The 17,799-nt window shown below is 48.9% G+C and overlaps 1 pseudogene; it reads left to right on the top strand.

The window, feature by feature from the left end:
* The first annotated feature begins 1,155 nt into the window (after positions 1-1,155).
* Positions 1,156-17,526, top strand: LOC123101544 (putative G-type lectin S-receptor-like serine/threonine-protein kinase At1g61610; annotated as a pseudogene).
* Positions 17,527-17,799: the final 273 nt, after the last annotated feature.

The raw sequence follows: 17,799 nt of genomic DNA, 5'->3' as shown, positions 1-17,799 counted from the left end.
TCCATTTGCAGCTCCATTATCCGTATACGCTGCAAACATTTCTTTTCTAACTATTTATGATGTAAATTACAGTACTTGGCAGGAATAGAGATCCCAAACTACAGCGCTGCGTCCAGATGGCCACCGGACATGGATTTGCCCTGCGACTGTTCTCCAATCATACATCTTAATATTTCAGTCACTAGTCTCAGACTCTCGGTGACGGTAGACTCCCAACTCCACTACCACTTAGACAGCCGAAATGTCAACACACTCCACGTACGTGGTAGACTTCCATTCCAAGAACCTGCATTATTCAGTTATCTTCTTCAACGATACTCCGTAGAACATACCAGGATGCTGCGCTCGTCAAAGCATTTTTTGCGTGTAAACCAAGGTTCCATGCAAGTACTTGCCCGCTTAGCGCTTAAATAGTCTGCCTATGTGGTTACTGCACTAGATTTCTCAGACCGCTCAGTCTTTTTTTTCTTTTCTTTTTTTGCGGAAAAGACTGCTCAGTCGATGGATCGGTCAGCTCTCACCTGCTGCACGGTGGTGCTGATCTTCTGATCCTGCCGTTGTCTGCGTCGGAAGACCAGCTTGTTTCTGGCGAGCCGGTCTCTCCCGGCAAGACCATCGTCTCCGACGATGATGGCTTTGCCTTAGGCTTCTTCGCCCCTTCCAACTCCAGCCAAGTTGTAGCTTGGCCAAGGTTTTGGTTACCGGTCGAAATTTCGAGATTTCCCGTGGTTACCGCGTATTTCCGTGCCCCTCGGTAAATCCACGTACCAAGCAAAAAATACCAGTTTTTTAAATTTTTTGAATTTAAACACTCGATTTGTAGTAAAGTACGTAGGATCTAATTAATGTCATGAGAGTTGGTTCTGGCATGTTGGTAGCAACTTAGTTCCTGTTTTAAGAGGTCTTTGGTTCAAATATTCGTTCATTAACTTATTTGAATTCAAAATTCAACTATAAATTTCGTTCAAAATATTCTCGGTATTTATCGGTATTTCTCGGTAACCGTGGTAACCGCGTTTACCAGTCCCCCTCGATAAAAATGCCTCATTCGGTAACCAAAACCTTGAGCTTGGCTTATGGTACAACGATATTCCCGAGCACACTGTGGTGTGGGTTGCCAACCGAGAAATCCCGGACACCAACAACACAATACCAATGCTCTCACTCACCAACACATCCAGTCTTATTTTGTCTCATGGTGGCGGCCGTGTCCTTTGGATGACGAGAAACGATTATGGAGCTGGCCCGAGCTCGTCTCCCGGTCGCGGTGCTTATGAACACCGGCAACCTCGTCATTCGGTCGTCGAATGGCACCACACTGGGGCAGAGCTTTGGCGACCTCACCGACACGCTCCTCTCGGGCATGAAGGTTCGGATCAGGTACAATCCTGGCGACTACCAGCGACTTGTGTCTCGGAAGGCCACCGATGACCCCTCACCGGGCCGATTCTCCTTCGGCGGTGAAACGAACACATTCCCTCCAGGTATTCCTCTCGGATGGAGCATGCCCGGTGGTCCGTATCCCTCCATGGATTGGGTACCAAGTGAGGTGCGAACATCTATACCAACAGGCGAATACCAGCACAGATATCATCACCTACCCGACTGTAGTAGACAACAACGAGGAGATCTACTTCACCTACCTTGTCTTTGATGGCGGCCCACACACTAGGTATATGCTAACATACTCTGGCCAGTATCAGCTCCAGAGCTGGAACAATAGGTGTAAGCAACTCACTAGATCGGGAAGGAATTTAGGGATTCGAAATTCGAATTGGGGAAAAGTTCCGTAGCTGGCCACCCAACCACCCTCACAGCTATCCGATTACACCGGCCGAAGCCGTCATTCCAATCCTAGCCAACTATTACAGGAAGAGATCGATCTCTATTTAAACCAGTTACCGTTAGCTCGATTAACGGGCCAGGCTGTAGTCGTCGAGCCAACGCAGTGGATTGGTCGCTCGCTTGGGCCGCTGGGCCGGCCCATCTCCTTGATTGAATTCTATCGCGCCATCTTCTGTTGCCGGATCTGCTACAGTCTGCTGATTGGCAATAACTCGTCTCGACTGAACCAGTGGTTCAGTCCTTGTCTTGGCGATGCTGACATCCCCCTCTCCTTGTGAACCGGCTTGTCCCCAAGCCGGAGCTCGGGGAAACTCCTGCTTCAACGAATCCAGATCCTCCCAAGTAGCAGTGGCTGGTGTACCGCAACTCCAGAGAATTAAACCTTGCATCACTGTCTTGCGGCCCGACTGACGAACGCGACGATCTAGAACCTGAACATGCACTTGCAGACTGGCTGAAGGAGAGGGTAACTGTGTTTGCACCCAAGTCGTTGGCGGAATGAACTTCTTGAGCTGAGACACATGAAACACTGGGTGGATGCGACTACCAGGAGGCAACTCCAGTCGGTATGCCACTTCTCCAATTTTGTCGAGTATCTTGTAAGGACCAAAGTACTTGAATGAAAGCTTGTGGTTAGCTCTTCTGACAACTGATGATTGCACGTATGGTTGCAGTTTGAGGAACACGAGATCGTTGGCAGCAAAAACTCGTTCAGTCCGTTTCTTGTCTGCTTGATGCTTCATTCTCTGCTGAACAGGCAACAAGTGCTGTTTTACTGATGCGATCATCAACTGTCGGGAGTCCAACCACGATTGGACATCGACGGGAGCAATTGTATCAGAAGCAGATATTCCAAAGAACCGTGGAGTCTGCCCATAAATGATTTCAAAAGGCGTTTTGTTCAGTGCCGAATGCCAGTTGGTATTGTACCAGAATTCATAAAGCGGCAACCATTTGCTCCATTTAGTAGGATGGGCACTGATGAAACACCGCAAGAAACACTCAATTTGCTGATTTACTCTTTCAGTTTGGCCGTCAGTCTCTGAGTGATATGCTGTACTCATGTTCAGCTCTGCTCCAGTTTTGGAAATAAGCAGTTGCCAGAATGTGCTAGTGAAAACAGGGTCTCTGTCACAGATGATAATCCTGGGCATACCATGCAACTTGTACACATTGTCTAGAAAAGCTTCAGCCACTTTCTAAGCATTGAAGGGGTGTGAGAGAGGAACGAAATGGCCATATTTAGAGAACTTGTCAATCACCACAAGTATGCAGTTGTACTGGAAGGATGTAGGAAGACCTGAGATAAAATCCATAGACACGGTGTCCCAAGCTTTGGAAGGTACTGGCAGAGGAGATAGCAATCCAGGGTACTGAACTCTTTCTGGTTTAGCTTGCTGACACACCAAGCAGGATTGGACTTGAGTTTTGATGAAGGTTTTCATTCCTTGCCACCTGAAGAGGGAGATTATTCTTTTATATGTGACTGGAAAGCCAGAATGACCCCCAACTGGACTAGCATGAAAGGCTGTAAAAATTTTGAGGTGTAGATCTGCATCAGGCCCAACCCATATACTGTTCTTGTAGCGAAGAAGACCTTGGTGCAGAGAGAAATGTGGTTTAGATGCAGGATCTATGGCCAGTTGTTGTAAAATGTCTTGTGTTTTAGAGTCACCATTGTAGCTCTGAACAAATTCCAGCAACCATGTAGGTTGTGCACAAAAAATCTGGAAAAGAACTGTTCCATCAGGAGGTCTCCTGGAAAGTGCATCAGCAGTAGCATTGGTGTTCCCTTGTTTGTACTGAATTGTGTAATTTAAGCCCAGTAACTTAGTTAAACATTTCTGTTGCCAAGGGGTATGCAATCTCTGATCCTGCAGGTGTGCCAAACTCTTGTGGTCAATCTTGATAATAAACTGTTGCATCTGCAAGTATGACCTCCACTGATCTACATCCAACAGAATAGCCAGGTATTCTTTCTCATAGACTGACAAACCTCTGTTCTTGGGTCCCAAGGCCTTGCTAACAAATGCCAATGGGTGACCCTGTTGCATGAGGACAACTCCAATGCCATATTCACATGCATCAGTCTCCACAGTAAATGGTTTGGAAAAATCTGGCACAGCCAATACTGGAGCAGATGTTAGAGCTTGTTTGAGCATCACAAAGGCCTCTTCAGTAACACTGGTCCATACAAATGGCATCCCTTTCTTGAGAAGTTCAGTGAGAGGTTTGGCAATAATCCTATAGTGCTTAATGAATTTCCTGTAGTAACCACTGAGTCCAAGAAAACCCCTGACTTCCTTAACATTAGTTGGAGTAGGCCACTGTTGGACAGATGTTACCTTGGCAGGATCTGTAGACACACCCTAACCAGAAATGACATGTCCCAAGTAAGCAATTTCCTGTTGAGCAAATGCACACTTTGACATCTTAACTTTCCATTCCTTCTCTTGCAGAATTGTCAGAACCTGAGCAACATGTTCCAAGTGTTCCTCAAATGTTTTGCTGAAAACTAGTATGTCATCAAAGAAACACAGCACACACTTCCTGAGCAGGGGGGACATATCAAAGTTTATAGTGCTCTGAAATGTTGCTGGAGCTCCAGTTAAGCCCATGGCAACTACCAGGAACTCAAAGTGGCCATGGTGTGTTTGGAATGCAGTCTTGTACTCTTCCCCTGGAGCTAACCTGATCTGGTGAAATCCAGCTTTGAGGTCCATTTTTGGTAAACCAACATGCCCCAGCTAGTTCATCCAACAACTCATCTATAATGGGTACTGGGTATTTGCTCTTCAGGGTTATAGCATTCAGATGTCTGAAGTCAACAACAAGTCTCCATTCCCCTTCTTCTTTTTTCTTGACCATGAGGACAGGAGAGGAAAAAGGGCTTTTGCTGGGTCGACTCATTCCCAACGACAAGAGCTCTGCAATTTGCTTCTCTAACTCATCTTTTAACTGGGGAGCAATTCGGTATGGCCTGACAGAAACTGGTCGGGCCCCAGGGATCAGAGGAATGTAATGGTCTTGCATTCGTCTACGAGGGAGGCCAGTGGGAGATTGAAAGACTGTAGGAAACTTGTCCAATACTGCTTGCATCTCGGGACAAACTAAAGAAGTTGCAGAACACTGAATGAAGAACAATGATATCACTGTAAGTGCAAGGTCAGCAGGCAACAAGCCTTGCAAAGTAACTGTTCTGCCAGACTGCTGGACTGACATCCACTTCTGAGTCCAGTCCACTTGCATAGGGCTATGTTGAGCCAACCAATCAAGGCCCAAGATGCCATCATAAGTGGAAAACTGCAATAGCCGAAAATCAGATGAGAATTCAGCACTACAACAACTCCATTTGCATTGTTTCAACATCTGAGAACACTGCAATGATGCTCCTCCTGCCACTGTAACAGAAACTGGAGTAGTAACCTGAATATGCCCCAACACAGGAGCAAAAGAGCTGTCGATGAATGAGTGAGTACTGCCTGAATCCACTAAAAATACCATAGTGTGCCCTTGCAACTGAATTTCCAACTGTAAGGACGGAGCATTGGGGTCTTTCCCAACTGCAGCAGCTGACAACCTCATACTGTGAACAGAAGCTGTCTCTGACTCTGAACTATCTGTCGGGGTGGACTCCATCGACTGAACATGAGCAATTAGTTCTTGAACAAAATGCAACTGCACTGTTGATTTACACACATGGTCACGGGACCATTTTTCTCCACAAACGAAACATAACCCTTTGGACTTGCGGTAAGCGCGCAATGCAGACAACTTGTCGTCAGTTGTTGTTGGTTTCAGAGTGTCAGACTGTCGCCGATCTTCACTGACACGGGGTTTTGAGGGAAGAGGAAGTGGAAGTGGAAATGGACCTGATCGCACGCCTGCTGGCGAGTTGATATGGGTTACTCCTTCCCCGAGCTCCTCATGCAGCAAGGCCAAGTCATATGCTGAATCTAGATCCTTAGGCTTCTGAAGCGCCACTGCAACGCGAACCCCTGGTTTGAGTCCATCGAGGAAGCGGGTAGTGTAGTGCAAGGTGTTGGGGATTTCTTCATATGCGGACAACTGATCATATAAATCGGCGAATCTATCCACATAATCCGCAACTGTGCTGGTTTGGGCTATACGGAAGAGCTGGCGAAGCAGTGTCTGGTGTTGATTTCGGCCGAAGCGACTCTGCAAATTGCAGCAGAATTCAGACCATGAAATGTTTGGCGACTTGCGTTGGACTGATTCCAACCACCGGGCCACTGCTCCTTCAAATTGGGACGTCGCCAGCGAAATCCATCGGTGCGGCGGAGTATTCCAGAGTTTGAACTGGTCTTCGCATCTGTTCTGCCACAACCTCGGATTCACACCATTGAATCGAGGGAGATCCGCGCGAAGACCAAACGAAAACGCATCAGCAGTATCCGGGTAGCCCGCATCACCGATGGAAGGAGAACAAGCACGGAAAGTGGAATCACACGCACCTCTGACCGGAGGAGGGACATAAGTGTTATGTGCCTTCCCCTGGTGTTCCTGATCGATGCCAAGGGAGTCGGAGGCGCCGCCGCGACCACTCCCAGCCATCCGTGACGACGAGATCTCGATGCGCCCGGTTTGTTCCCGCGGTCGCTCGCCGCGGACTTGCTCGATCTCGAGGGCGAACTCGTCCCGTACGCCGTCCACCCGCGCCGACAGGAGAGCGTCGAGCGCCGTCGTGTTCGCCTGGATTAGCTTGTTGACAGCTTGGAGAAGGGTGTCGCCGTGCTCCTTGAAGCGCTGGTCCAAGTCGGCGGTGAAATCCGCCCGCAACAGGGCGTAGACGCTGCGCCCGTCCTCGGACAGCTTGTCCATCGCCTCCAATCGCCGCCGATCTCGCCACCGCGTCCCGTGGCGATGCTGCGGAAGCTCCAGGACCGCCGAATCTGATACCAACTGTAAGCAACTCACTAGATCGGGAAGGAATTTAGGGATTCAAAATTCGAATTAGGGAAAAGTTCGGTAGCTGGCCACCCAACCACCCTCACGGCTATCCGATTACATCGGCCGAAGCCGTCATTCCAATCCTAGCCAACTATTACAGTAAGAGATCGATCTCTATTTAAACCAGTTACCGTTAGCTCGATTAACGGGCCAGGCTGTAGTCGTCGAGCCAACGTGGTGGGTTGGTTGCTCGCTTGGGCCGCTGGGCCGGCCCATCTCCTTGATTGAATTCTATCGCGCCATCTTCTGTTGCCGGATCCGCTACAGTCTGCTGATTGACAATAACTCGTCTCGACTGAACCAGTGGTTCAGTCCTTGTCTTGGCGATGCTAACAATAGGTCATCGGCATGGGTTGTCCTCTGGAAGTGGCCATCCACCGAATGCAACTACTATGGCTACTGCGGCCCAAATGGCTACTGCGATGAGACGGGCGCGCCCATCCCAAGTTGTAAATGCCTCAACGGCTTTGAGCCAGTAAGCATAGAGGAGTGGAATAGTGGCAAGTTCTTGGCGGGATGCCAACGGAAGGAGTCATTGCGTGGGTGCAGTGATAGCTTCCTAGCCTTGCCAGGGATGAAGTCACCAGATAGGTTCATGGCTGTTGGAGGGAATAAAAGCACACTCGGGGAGTGTAAATTAGAGTGCAGCCGCAACTGCTCCTGTGTGGCATATAAATATGCCAACCTGAGCAATAGTAGGTATGGGAGAGACGTGACAAGGTGCTTGCTATGGGTGGGGGAGTTGGTTGACACTGGCAAGTTTGGCACGACACTTTCGGTTGCCAGTGATACACTCTATCTCCGACTTGCAGGCTTGGATGGAGCAAATGGTACCAAATATATCCATGCACTAGTTCTCTCAAATACTTCACTTTCATGGTTTGTCTTTTTTATGCTAAGTATGTACTACACAGGGATGAGGGCAAAGAGCAATATTGCGAGGATTGCGTTGCCAGTTCTAGGAAGTGGTGTTTTGGTACTTAGCATTTGCTTCGCATGGAGAATACTCAAAGGTAAATTCACCCCCTCTCCCTAGCTAGATAATACATTTGAATACATCATCTTACAATGTACTCCCTCCGTCCGAAAATACTTGTCATCAAAATGAACAAAAATGGGTGTATTTAGAACTAAAATACATCTAGATACATCCCATTTTATTCATTTTGATGACAAGTATTTCCGGATAGAGGGAGTATGTATTATTGTACTTTATCCTTGGGCTTCGAAATCTTGAATCTACAAAAGCTAGAGCAAATAAACCCTTAGGTGAGTTTAAGCTTGCTTGGAGTCCACATGCTAGAGAAACTAGACTCGGCTTCGACTGGCTACAGGAAACAAGAGCGATAGATGATCAATACGTTATGCACTAAAGGACATATGTCTCTGATTATATCTGTGCTCACATGGTGGGATTAATGAGGGGTGAAGAGGGAAGGCTAGATGATTTACATCTCATGTGCCAAGCCGTCGCCATATTGTTAGATCTCTCTTTTTCCTTGTGAAAAAAGTGCCCCATGGGTTGTTTACTCTTGTTTTTTGTGAGCTTATACATGAAATAGTAAACGAACGTCAAAGATATTGGTGGTCAAAAGATAACCATACACCACTCCAAAAGAGCTTGGATTCTATCCTTTTATGAAACATTTGAGCCAAGGGACAGTCGTATACAATCTCTACGGGATTTGGCCTCCCAAAAGAGTAAGGATGGGATACTACTCATCGAACGCAAAGGCAGATGGGGCCTTGAGTGCAATAGTCACCTGTCAAGCAAAGACAAAATTCTGCCTTAGTGATCAACGGTGCCAAGAGCATGGGCAATTGCTCAACAGGTAAAAGTTGCGTATAAGAGGCCGACCCCCCCCCCCCCCCCCCCCCCCGCCCCCCGATTTGACATCTACGGGAAGTTTGGCACTTCCTTGTCCGACTCTTATAGAACTTTTTATTTTTTGCCATGTTCGTATGTTTATTAGATAAAAATGACTATAATATTGTGGGAGCAAGCCAGAACAAAAAAATGGAGAAAATACAAGAATGTAACATTCAACGGTATGAGTACCTTTCACGAACTTCGGGAAGGAAACACCCCCCATGAGCATGAATTTCCATTTGCCAGACAATTTCCCAAGCGACAGACAATTTCTCTAAAACATGTATGATTGGCAAGGAGGTTTTGGCAAAGTATACAAGGTAACTCGTTTGTCAACTACCTATTATGTATTCTAAAATCGTTAGAATTTTTTGGTTTGTCTAACAAAACTAAATCAATATTTTACCTTAAAATTCTCTAGGGAATGTTGGGTGGTCAAGAAGTTGCTATCAAGAGGCTAAGTAAGGATTCTCAACAAGGAACAGAGGAGTTTAAGAATGAAGTTATTCTAATTGCCAAATTACAGCATAGAAACTTGGTACGACTTCTTGGGTGTTGTGGGGAGCGGGATGAAAAGTTGCTGATTTATGAGTATCTACCTAACAAGAGCCTAGATGCTACCCTTTTTGGTGCATATTGCGGAAACACAACATAATTCCCTTAAACAGCTAAAAAAATTGTTTTATTTTTCTTACGTCTGCTTCTCTTTACAGATGATTCAAGTAAAATGTTGTTGGATTGGGCAACACGATTTAATATCATTAAAGGGGTCGCTAGGGGACTTCTCTACCTCCACTAGGATTCAAGACTAACTATAATTCACCGAGATCTCAAAGCTGGAAATGTTTTGCTAGATGTGGATATGAAACCTAAAGTAGCAGATTTTGGTATGGCGGGGATCTTTGGTGATAATCAACAAAATGCAAATACTCAACGCGTTGTCGGAACATAGTGAGTACAATGGAAAACTAATGTTAATTCTGAATAATTAGCCTCCCATTTAATAACTAATATAATTGATCAACAGTGGTTACATGGCTCATGAGTATTCAATGGAAGGTGTTTTCTCTACCAGTCTCACGTCTACAGCTTTGGCGTGTTACTGCTGGAGGTTGTCACTGGAATACGGAGAAGCTCCTATAGTGAAACCATGGGCTTCCCTAGTCTCACTGTCTATGTGAGTATGCGCAAGGCTTATCTCGTGTTCTATTATTTAATGCAAGTGGACCAATTTTTGAAGTGTTTTTAGTTTGGCAAAGAAATTAATAGTTATATGTTCTTCCTTTTTCCAGTCATGGAATATGTGGAAGGAAGGGAAGACCGATGATTTGTTGGACTCAGCTATTATGGATACTTGTTCACCGATGAAGTTTTGCTTTGTGTCCATGTAGGACTCTTGTGTGTCCAGGAGAACCCAGCTGACAGACCAGTATGTCATATGTTGTGTTCGTCCTAGAGAATGGAAGCACCACACTTCCAACCCCGAATCGCCCCGCCTACTTTGCACGACAAAGTTCTCATATTGAGCAAATCAGAAATTATTTTCAAACTTCTGTGAATAGGTTTACACTTACGGAGATAGAGGGGCGATGAGATAATATTTGTTTTATTTCTAGATATATTGAAATATTCTTGGAACATCAACTTCATATTAGTGCACACCATACACATTTTGGAAAAAAAATGTATTGCACACTATCAAAAGGATTATGCTTTGTTTAGAAGTCATTACCAATGAATGTGTTTCTATTCTGGTTTTGGCATCGACAGCAGTCTCGGTAGGAAAAACAAGATAGTAAGATGTACCTAAAGTACAATTCAATATGTGAAGAAAAAGAAATTCAATGAGAGTGACTACTATACATCGGATATACGTAATTTTGTGGTGCTCCAAACAAAGGTGCTCAGGCACTGACACACACAAAAAAGATCAAGGTGCACCATCCTGTAGAAGTAAGGCAAGCATGTTGACTGCCGTAAGTGCATGTGTTCGCATGCAGCTTTGGAGTCTGCGAGCCATTCAGAATGACCATCCAGTGAATTTCCATCTGATCATCAGAAGCAACTCTGAAAAGGTAACACAAAGCCTGGTTCGAACACTTCATTCGAATTCACAAAGGGGACACAGTAATAAAATGGTGATGTACACAGATTAACTACAATTGTTAAACCACAGTAGATTGATGCTTCTACGGAAATTCGAAGATCGCGAGCACAAATCTTCATCGCAAACACGCACTTAACATGACAGATTTTGATCATTGATTAGAGGTTCACTTTGGTTTTGGCGTGGTAAGTTTACCTGCCACTCTGGCGTGTCAACTCTCGGTCACATCCTCGTGCCAGAAGCAGAAAATCAACTATAGTTGTCGGCCAACAAGATCACATACAGAGAGGACTGCATATGTTTCCATCTCCCAATACGCCAGCACACTGTCCAAAAAGCAGATACAATGATAGAGAGAGCAAATCGTCAAGGCCACACCAAAGCTGGGTTTAAAGATCAAATTCCTCTTACTCGTTTAAGTACTAGCTAGATTTAGAGGGTATACATATCACAGTTTGCAATTTAAGAAAATGATTTTATTTCTAGCAAGATTGAGAAAAAGGGTTTCCCCCCGCTTTATAAATAAAGCAACAATCACCGAGCAAGTCGATACAAACACACACCCCACACCAACACAACACACACACCCAAGGCAGATACAAGGACGCTGAAAACAACAACATCACTCCAAACTACTCCAAGCAAACAACGATAACACCCTAAGCACTACTATGAAGTTGTCGGAGCCCTCAACCGTGGAAGAGTCACCACGATGAGGAGAAGTCGTGCATGACGAACAATGGGCTCCAAGGCGGTGCCTTCAAGAAAGGAACGACGCCAGATCGCCGCCACCGCCCAATCCAAGGATTAGGGTTTCCCCCGGAGCACCACGGTGACAAGCAAGATACCGCGACGACGCCTTCAAGAAGGGAACGACGCTGGAACGCCGTCATCGCCGGCCTGACAAGACAGAGCGGGTTTTCACCCCGGCCAACACTCACGTCACCAAATTGGGGTACGGACAGCCGCGCCACCACCATTGAACGACACACCCCGGCCACCATGCCGCCCACACGGCCATGGTGACCGGACAGCGCCCGAGCCACGTGCTACGCCCACAAGCACCCCGGCTCCCACCAGCAGGGCCGCCGCCCAAGCATCCGAGCCCCATCCTCGACCATGGACACACAGTACCGACACGACCGACCGGAGAGGAGCAGACTTTCCACCCCAAAGCGGAAACCTTGGCAGGGTTGGTGGCCTCGGCGGCCAGATCTGGGCCAGAGGAACTCCGGCCGCCACAGAGCAGCCGCCAGATGCAACGGAGGGGAACCCCTGCCCCCTACCCGAAGTCCACAGCCACCTCCGGCAAGCCCACCGGCACACCAACACCTCACCATGGAACCACCCCTGCCTGTTGCGCCCGTCCCTGAGTCTGTAGGGGAGGAAGGAAGCTCACCCGAGAAAGCCGAAGACAACCACACGCCGGAGCAAGTCCCGCCGGTGCCGCGAGCAGACCGGCCGACCACGGGCTGCAGCCACGCAGCTGCAAGCCACCTGCACGCAGGTCCCAGGAGGACCTCCGCCGCCACCCCGCGACGTCCGCCACCACCGGGGACCAAATCCGCGAGGATCTGGCCAGGAGCGCGCCAGCCCGCCACCGCCCGATCTGGCCCTGCCGCAACCGCCACGCCGCAAGCACCCACCAAGACGTCGCCGAGCCGCCACCAGGGACCTCCGACGCCATCCCGACGGATCACCGCCGCGCCGCTCGCCCCCGCCATAGGCCAGCGCCCCCGCACGCGAAGCCGTCCCGCGCCGGCCATGGACCACGGGCTGAGGGGAGAAGAAGGCCCCGCCGCCGCCCCAGTCGGCCAGGCTTTGCCCGGCGGCCCCGCTGGGCGGCGGCGAGGGAAGCGGGCAGAGGATGGGGAGGAGGGGACGGTGATTTAGGGTTCCCCTCGGGGCGCTCGCGGGAGCGCCGCGAGAGGGGCAGAACTCTGATTCCCCTTTCTAGCAAGATCCAACGCATCGGGGCGGCCCATAGCAGCCGGGCCGGTATCGCTTAATATTTCAGTCGCTAGCCTGACTGGTAAGCAAGTGACGATGGCATCCCAACTCCGACTTGAACAGCTGAGATGTCGACTCCATCCAACGCAAAATTAACCACTCCATGTTAATCTACCGCATATAACTCCAAAAAACTTTGCATCATTGAATTATCTTATTCGACATGTGGATAGATGCTGGAACAAGTCGTCAGAGCATTTTTATTTTATTTTTTTGCTTGTGACCCAAGGCTCGGTGCAAGCTAATCATGGTGCGGCATCAATAGCCTACTGGCTAGAGATTGATTGGCCATTGAACATGCCCTACGACTGGCTTGTCCCTAGCAAGCCAATCTCTAGTGGAACCATCATCATTGTTAGAGTTGTGTCGAATATCGTGTACAAAGTTGGTTACAGTTGGACTCTGAGTAGTATTGCGTTTAGATAGGATATGGAGTCGTGTCCTAGTAGGACACTTGTATCCTAGGCCTCTCATATATAGCGGGGCTAGACACACGATGTAACTTATGTCAACATAATAGCACAGGCACGCAAGGGGGAGCCAGCGGCGTGTGCCGGCGCCCGGGTGGCCGGTGTGCGGTATTGTGACGGTGTCACGGGAGGAGCGCCCGTAGTCAGGCCTCGGGGATGTAACCATATCGGTGAATCTCGTTAACAAATCTCGGTGTCGTACTCATGTGATTGTTTGGTCCTCGGATGATTGACAGTATGCCTCGGGTTTATTCTAACAAGTGGTATCAGAGCTAGGTTAGGAGGCAGACTCGTTGGTCTGGAGGATGAATCTAAGTGTTGCGTTGGATCGTGATTATCAACGGCTTCGCACCCGACAATAGAGCTGGCGAAAGCAGACGGAGAGTCGGGACTCGGGAGATAGGAAGCGACAATACGAGGGATTCAAGTCGGCGGCGGATTGTTTCAGCTATCAGCAGGCAGCGATCCAGACTGATCTCGGCGAGTTCGGCGAAAGTCTCGGAAGCGTGTGACGAATATAGATGTGTACAACCTCAGCGGTGGGCGTGGCTCGGCGTGAGACGCGTGCAGGTGGTGGTTGGGCACCGGCAAACAGCGGCACGAGCGACTGCTCGATCGGAGTAGCGGCCAGCGGCTGGGCCGTAATGTCCGGAGACCTAGGCCCATGTATGCCATGGGTTGTGGTTGCTAGGCGTGAATAGGCTCGAAGTGCTGGTGTGCCGAACGGCCATGCATAAGGTAAGTGCACACATGGTGTTGAGACAGCTGAAGCTCTGGAGTATGGATCGTGAGATTTGTTTGACAAGAAAAAAGACACGAAGACTAGTCAAGACCGGGATGCTATCATGAAAGAAATAGAGAAGCTCGTTCAACAGCTATGTACGTGTGGTCAATTAGGAGCTGGGCTTGCTTTGTTAATCTCCTTTGGTGTTCACGCGGGAAGGCTATGAAGGATTGTGCTTTGGGTTTTCTTTGCTGGTACACTTTTGTGTATGGATGGCGTTGGTTACGGTGAAGGCTTGAGGAGTCTGGAGCGTGTCGTTGCAGTCGGACAAGTTCGGCTGGGTTGGACTAGGCAGTCTGATGGATCGACGCGAGTCGGTTGGTACAGAAGACGGTGGTGGGATCGGCGATGACGACATAGGAGCGTGATGCTGATGGTGACCGACTTCTGGGCGTGGAAACACGTGACGCGGGCCCCAAGGGCTTGTGTAGCTTCGACAAGACTATGACGCCGGGTTGATTCAAGACGGTGCACATGAGAGCTTGAAGTCGATGGGGCGCGAGGGCGGACTGATCATCTACCATGGAGTCATGTTGAAGGTAAAGCTGGATTGAGGGTCTACGGTGTAAGGATCTAGAGAATCGAAGCCTATTCAGCGGGGAAAAGCGAGTGACATGCAGTTTGGACTGGAGCCCAGTGGTCTGATGGAAGCGTGAAACTCGCCATCGGTCGGTGATGATCGGTGGTACTCTACAGTGGGGGTTGAGTGGTGTGGGTCCGCGATCCTTGAGACTCGACCGGGACAGTGGAGGCTCGACAGGGTAATAGCGGCGAGGCGTGCGGTATGCATGAACATGGAGACGGGCCAGGGCTCTGGTGGTCATACATGTGGTGAGACAACTGCGAATTTGACTCGGAATGATTACAAGCAGCGGTGAAATTTCTTCAAGTTTTAGACAGGGGGTTAAGAAAGGAGCGGTGATGTTGAATTTAGGTAACTCGTATGTGTGACTCCTAATATGTGAGTTGTTCATTTTCACGCAGGTCAGTGATCAGTGTGTGATAACGTTGGACGGATACTCTGAAAGTTAGGAGCGCAAATTAGAGTATTATGAAACTTAATTTTGCTCGAGTGTTGACAGTGGTCAAGAAAAGAAGGGACTACAAGTTGTAGGTGGAGTCATATGGAGTCTTTTGAGTAACAGAGGTACTCACGGGATAAGCTCAAGTCCAATGTACATGGAAGTTTGACGCATTGACGAATTCAAGGTGGTGGAGAATATTCGTCAAGGTGGAGTTTGTTAGAGTTGTGTCGAATATTGTGTACAAGGTAGGTTACGGTTGGACTCTGAGTAGTATTGTGTTTAGATAGGACATGGAGTCGTGTCCTAGTAGGACACTTATATCCTAGGCCTCTCATATATAGCGGGGCTAGACACACGATGTAGCATATGCCAACATAATAGGACAGGCACGCAAGGGGGAGCCGGCGGCGTGTGCCAGCGCCCGGGTGGCCGGTGTGCGATATTGTGACGGTGTCACGGGGAGAAGCGCCCGTAGTCAGGCCTCGAGGATGTAGCCATATTGATGAATCTCGTTAACAAATCTCGGTGTCGTACTCGTGTGATTGTTTGATCCTTGGATGACCCCCCCCCCCCCCCCCCCCCCGCAAGCCGTTTCTTGGAAACCCAGTTTGCCCAACAATTGAAATACTGGGATTCAACCGCATTGCCATATGGTCCAGGCCGGGTCAGTATAATTGAATGTTTTGGTCACTATATAGTCTTGAGTTAGATCTGTGTGTCTTGCTAAGACAGATTTTGCCTTTCGTGGGAAGCAATGTACTCGACATCATGGTGACTTAAAGAACAATGATAAACAAATCTAGCTATATACTCCCTTCGTTCCTAAATACTTGTCTTTCTAGAGATTTCAACAAGTGACTACATACGGCGCAAAATGAGTGAATCTACACTTTAAAATATGTCTACATACATCCGTATGTTGAGTTCATTTGAAATGTCTAGAAAGACAAGTATTTGGAAACGGAGGGAGTAGTAGTTAGCAGTGCCAGTGATGTTGGCAGCCTAACTCCGACGTGGGCAGCTGAATTATAAATCCCAACACATGCCGACTTGGAAAACCAACTCTTCTAAAACTGGGCAACTTTGCATTAGTCAATCATGTGCCTCCGCGGTCGGACATTCGTGGATGCTGCGTTCCTGCGAGCATTTTGTCCTTTGTAAGACCAGCAAGGTTCTACGCCAGTGATATCTACATTTAGCAGGATCTATATCTAGTTACATGATAGTTATAGACTTACAGCTTAGTGATTACGATTTTGGCGTGACCGATCAATGGATTCGCCAGCTCTCCTCTGCTACACCACGGCCCTGATTATTATCTTCCTGCCGTTAAGTGCTTCCGATGACCGCCTTGTCCCCGGCAAGGCGCTTTCCCCTGGCACAACCATCATCTCTGACGGTGGCATGTTCGCCTTGGGCTTCTTCAACCCCTCCAACTCCTCCGACAAGCTGTACCTTGGCATATGGTACAACAACATCCTCAAGCTCACAGTTGTGTGGGTTGCTAACCATGAAACCCCAATCACCAACAACAATTCCTCCGCACCGATGCCTTTCCTCACCAACGCCTCCAACCTCATTATTTCCGAAGGTAATAAAAGTGGTCGTGTCCTTTGGATGACGGCCAACGTGACCACTACGCCGGCGGGTCCGTCTACCCTGACGGCAGTGCTTCTAAACACTGGCAACCTCGTCATCTGGTTGTCAAATGGCTCCACGGTGTGGCAGAGCTTCGACCACCACACAGACACGCTCCTCCCAGGGATGAAGATCCGGATAAAATATAGCACGGGCAGTATTGGCGATCGTCTGGTATCGTGGAAGGGACCCGGAGACCCCTCGCTCGGGTGCTTCTCCTACGGTGACGACCCAAACACACCCTTCCCAGCATTCTTGTGGGATGGTGAAACTTGGTGTTCCGTACTGCGCCATGGATGGGGTACCAAGTGAAGAGCGTAGGCCAGCAAGAATTAGCGGTGACCATGAACATTAGTGGCCTTATCATGTATGTATCCGTCATCGACAACGGCGGTGAGATCTACGTCACATATAGCCTCTCTGATGGTGCCCCGCCCACAAGGTCAGTGCTAACCTATTCTGGTGAGCTTCGGATTGAGATCTGGAGTAGCAGGTCGTCGGTGTGGACTGTCGTTTCGAAGTGGCCGCCTACTGAATGCAATCTCTAGGGTTACTGTGGCCCGTATGGCTACTGTGACGAGACAGCGGCGCCAGTCCCAACCTGCAAGTGCGTAGACGGCTTCGAGCCAGCAAACACGAAGGAGTGGACTAGTGGCACGTTCATGGCAGGGTGCCGGCGGAAGGAGTTATTGCACGCGTGCAGCGGTAGCTACTTGGGCATCTTGGCGATGAAGTCACCAGCTAAATTTGTGCTCGTCGGAGGCGGTAGAAGTGTTGGTGTCTACCCTAGCTCTAGACTACCCTAGCTGCTGCCTATCTCTCTCTGGATCAAACCAACGAAGAAGAAGACGGAAGAAGGAGGAAATAGAAGGCACAGGTAATTTTACCGGGCGCTCGAACACCCGCAGCCGCACGAACGGCCTCGTTATGTATTTCCTGAGCACGAACTCAAAACACAACGACCCAGCGATACACAGAGGCCAGCCAGGCTATATACGCACGCCCGTACGCACGTACTCACCCACGCCCCGTGTCCCACGCCGTACCTGCTGGCTCACGTTCCCGTCGCGCCCGTACGC

Source organism: Triticum aestivum, chromosome 5A (genome assembly GCF_018294505.1).
Source record: "Triticum aestivum cultivar Chinese Spring chromosome 5A, IWGSC CS RefSeq v2.1, whole genome shotgun sequence".
Taxonomy (NCBI): domain Eukaryota; kingdom Viridiplantae; phylum Streptophyta; class Magnoliopsida; order Poales; family Poaceae; genus Triticum; species Triticum aestivum.
Note: the sequence above shows the minus strand (reverse complement) of the source record. Positions and strands in the feature narration are given on the sequence as shown.